General features: G+C 42.8%; 1 long non-coding RNA gene and 2 other non-coding genes across 3 annotated transcripts; all 3 read right to left on the bottom strand.

Annotated features, from left to right (window-relative positions):
• Positions 1-632: 632 nt before the first annotated feature.
• On the bottom strand, positions 633-2,352 carry LOC125742042 (uncharacterized). The gene is made up of 4 exons (XR_007397985.1): positions 2,194-2,352; positions 1,455-1,493; positions 1,051-1,138; positions 633-709 (listed from the first exon to the last, which is right to left on the bottom strand). It is a non-coding gene; the product is annotated as an uncharacterized LOC125742042 (long non-coding RNA).
• On the bottom strand, positions 795-863 carry LOC125743203 (small nucleolar RNA R38). Its single transcript, XR_007398313.1, has one exon. It is a non-coding gene; the product is annotated as a small nucleolar RNA R38 (small nucleolar RNA).
• On the bottom strand, positions 1,592-1,661 carry LOC125743202 (small nucleolar RNA R38). The gene has a single exon (XR_007398312.1). It is a non-coding gene; the product is annotated as a small nucleolar RNA R38 (small nucleolar RNA).
• Positions 2,353-4,374: the final 2,022 nt, after the last annotated feature.

Raw genomic sequence — 4,374 nt, 5'->3', positions numbered from 1 at the left:
ATAATAATGCACCAGTATTACTGGATGGCCCATCAATCCCCATTTGTACCATTAAGTAGGTAACATATTGCTGCCTACTAACTTAAGAAAATATATACAGTAAACTCTGAAATACTAAAGTCAATATCTTGTCATTGTTCCATTTAGCCGACTATCCAGCAACACGGAGAGCCTGGATTACAAACTTAGACGAAAGATTCTAGCTTGGGGATTACAGGCCCTAAGACATTAGTTTAAACATGGAAATCTGACAATATGGACGATAGACTGACAGGAGTTACAGTAGGGGCTGAAAGGACGGCAGTGACGGGACACGAGTGCAGTGAGACGCCTGCCAAAAATGCACGTCATTTTCAGAAGGTTAACAGCCCAATACACTTTTGGAAGAGGGAGCTTTCAAAAACGACAATAGCAGCATGTATGCTTTAGGTCCAACCTGAAGTCCTATTTAGCATCTCCAGACCTTTTACAAGGTTGCAGAAAAGCCAAGTGAGGACTTTTTCAGCAGCCCTACATACAAAATAAAAATAGCAAGCCATTGTCCTCACAACTTCCATTGTTTCGGAAATAACCCATCTACCGAGAAAATAAACTACAAAGTTTAAGACCATAAGCATTCAAATAAGAGACTATTACACAGTTTATTGTATTTATTCACATCTCCATACATCCAGCAACGATTCACTGCTGCATCCCAGGGGCTATGGACCTAAAAACAAAAGCAGAATTAAGTACAACCAAACCTCACTCTGAGCTAAATGCAAGCTAATACTCAGAAGCACTTGCTACTTGAAACAAGCCTCATTGTACCAAAGGTCTACAGTGATGGTCAGACAGGGATAACTATATAATCATTGGCTTGTATCAAAGGAAAATAGGTTCACATCAGTGCCAAAAACAAAATCACTAAGGGAACGTCTGAAATTAGTAAGGAGGCACTATCGCAGCGGCCATGTCACAGGCATGAACTGCCTAATTTCCACCAGAGGGTGCACATTATAAATGTGAGGGCGCATATAGGCACTGGGTCTAATGAGGTCACCATCTTACCCGGGGCAGCACAAGCACAAGTTGTCACCGGTTGACAGCCTGGGACAAAACTCCAACCCCCAGCCAGACCCTTCGTAATGGTGTCAGTCTAAAATAAAAATACAATTCAAAGTGCATTTAATCTTGAGCACAGTTATTAGACATCATAGCCTACAGGCTTTTGTGGAACCTGCACGGCCCTCCTTGGTGGACAGGGGTGGAAAGTCCAGGTCCAGTAATTACAAATCCAGACCAAGATTTTGTTTCAACCAAACAGTTGGGTATAAAGAATCAGAGTACTCAACTGGTTGGTTGAAAGAAAATCATGGTCTGGATTTGTACTATCTGAACCTGAACTAACCACCTGACATTGGACATACAAAATACACACTGGTTAATGGGTGGAAGATGCAGAAGAAACTCACCATAACTAGTTAATGTTCTCGTCAGTCCACGAGTTCGCACTAGAAATCAGGAAAAGACACATTTAGAAGAACATCACAAAAAGATGATTTATACTGGGAATGGAATCTAGCGCCAAAGTTTGGATACCGCAAGTTGCTGAGCCTTCAGAGGTAATACACTCCACAGCTGTATTCAGACAGGGATAACTTAAGCTCATCACAGGCTCCGTTAAAAAAATATATACATGTAATAATAGTCTCATTATTGGGGAGATTTACGGCGCGTACAGGAGGCAATGCTTAAAGCCGGCACAACACAGCTTTGTAAATATTTAACGTATTCACGAGTGAGCAATAAACACCATTAAATGTATTTTTAAAAAGCAAAATTACTATCCTTTAACGGTGACAAGTACGTTGTTTAAGCCTAGTAACCGTTTACATTTGCCCCGTCCTCACCGGAAGACCCACGTGTCCCGTTAGCTAGCTAGCAGCGGATAGACACTCATAAAGGCCACTAACCAGCCAAACACCACTAACAAATAACCAGCTATAGCGCTAATTGCAGTTTACTTGCCTATACTCGATCGTTTTCAAGTAGCGATGCACAACAATAATTGAAACATTTTAATTCCATTAGTTCGCCACCTTTCACCAGCTACATAATCATAAAGCAAACACGCACGAAAGCTAAAAACGAAAAAAAAAAAACCCGATCTGCTTGCAGTCATTAAGTAAGTCATTACAGCTAGGAACTTACGTTATGGCGGCTTCCAAAGATTTTCTCCTTTTGTTTTATTTGCATGCATTTTAGGAAAGAAAAGCACAGCACATGGGCCTTCGCCAGGCTCTCGGAAAGGGCGGCCCTCGCACACACATCAGCTTTTATAGTTCCGGATTTTAACCAGCCTTCTGGGAGATTGGAGGCGGTCCGTCGGTGAATACGTTTATAAACTGGATATTTGCGGATGTCTTTTTGTACAGACGTCTGGAAGAAAAGGTCAATGAAGGCTAGTGTGCTACTGAAGGGTTCTACACTGTATTTTTTTTTCCCTGATGTTCTACAAGAGCTAATATTTTTTTCTGTTACGAGGCGTGTTCAATAAGTTATCTACCTGAGTATGAAAGAAAGTGGAAAACTTGTTGAAATACGTCTGGGCATATTGTGACATGTCTTAAGGTTACTTTTGCACAGTTGTGGCCTAGTGCCAGTCTAACATTCCAAGAGACGGGATGTCCAGAGAGTCCACTTGCGAATCAAGTAAGAAAATGATAGATTTGGAGCAACGATCAGTGATAAAGTTTTTCACAAAAGAAGGGAAAAAGCCAAAGGAGATCCATGAACGCATGACTGCAGTTTATGGTGAGTCTGCCCCATCATCCTACAAAGTAAAATTTTGGAGCAAGCAGTTTAAGTGGGGTAGAGAGTCCATTGAAGATGACCCTCACACTGGACGGCCTGTGGAAGCAACTTCCACAGAAATGTGCAAGAAAGTTGAGGATTTAATTTTGTCAGACAGACGACTTAAGGTTTATCGAATAGCTGACGAAATGGGCATCTCAGCAGGTACAGTTTGGAAGATAATTCATGAAAAATTGGGCATGTCAAAGGTCAGTGCAAGATGGGTTCCAAGAATGCTGACGCCATGTCTGAAGGCCACGAGGCTCCAGTGCTGTCAGGAGAACTTGGAGATGCTCTGTGAAGACGAAGTGAATTTTTTTCATCGTTTGGTGACTGGAGATGTGACTTGGGTCTATCACACAGATCCTGAGTCTACAATGGAGTCAATGCAGTGGAAGCACAAGTCATCCCCCACCCCAAAAAAGTTCAAGGGAGAAAGATCTGCAGGCAAAATCATGGCAACTGTCTTCTGGGATACTGAAGGACTTTTGCTTCTGGAGTTCATGCCACATAAGACGACCATAACTGGGGAGAGTTATGGCAAAACAATAATCGATTTGCGGGAGTCAATCAAGGCGAAAAGACGAGGAAAACTCACAGCAGGCGTGCTGCTTCTTCACGACAATGCGCCGGTTCACATGTCATGTCGATCGCAGGCTGCCATCCGAGAATGTGGCTTTCAGCAGCTGAACCATCCACCCAGCAGTCCTGACCTGGCTCCCTCAGATTATTTCCTGTTTCGAGTTTTGAAGAAATCTCTCAGTGGACAACAGTTTTCAAGTGATGAAGACATCAAGGCAGCTGTGACATCCTGGTTTGAAGGTCAAACAGAAGATTTTTTCACAAAGGGGTTAAGGTCATTGCAGGAAAAGTGGTTGAAGTGTATGGAGTTATCAGGGGACTATATTGAAAAATAAAACAAATTTTGAAAACTCTTTTCTTACTGAGGTAGATTAATTATTGAACGTTTTATTGTATAACACCTACAAACATCCATCCATTTATTTATTTTCCAAACCGCTTATCCTACTGGGTCGTGGGGGGTCCAGAGCCTATCCTGGAAGCAATGGGCACGAGGCAGGGAACAACCCAGGATGGGGGGCCAGCCCATCGCAGGGCACACTCACACACACACTCCTATGGGCAATTTAGCAACTCCAATTACCCTCAGCATGTTTTTGGACTGTGGGAAGAAACCAGAGTACCTGGAGGAAACCCCACGACGACATGGGGAAAACATGCAAACTCCGCACACATGTAACCCAGGCGGAGACTCGAACCCGGGTCCCAGAGGTGTGAGGCAACAGTGCCAACCACTGCACCACCATGCCGCCCCTACCTACAACCATATGTCATAATATGTTTTTAACCACAACATAGAGCAGTGGAAATAATTAAGAGACTACCGCACAATTTTTTCTTTTCTCTCCTTTCTCAGTTCTTGGGTGTGCATCTATGAATAATATATATTTATTGCAAATTGCAGCCTCTGCTTCTCATTAATGAAGGACTACTTCCTTGCTTTATGGGTCTTCAGTC

This window comes from Brienomyrus brachyistius, chromosome 5 (assembly GCF_023856365.1).
Source record: "Brienomyrus brachyistius isolate T26 chromosome 5, BBRACH_0.4, whole genome shotgun sequence".
NCBI classification, from domain to species: Eukaryota; Metazoa; Chordata; class Actinopteri; order Osteoglossiformes; family Mormyridae; genus Brienomyrus; species Brienomyrus brachyistius.
The sequence above is the reverse complement of the archived record's forward strand: the minus strand, read 5'-3'. Positions and strand labels throughout refer to the sequence as shown.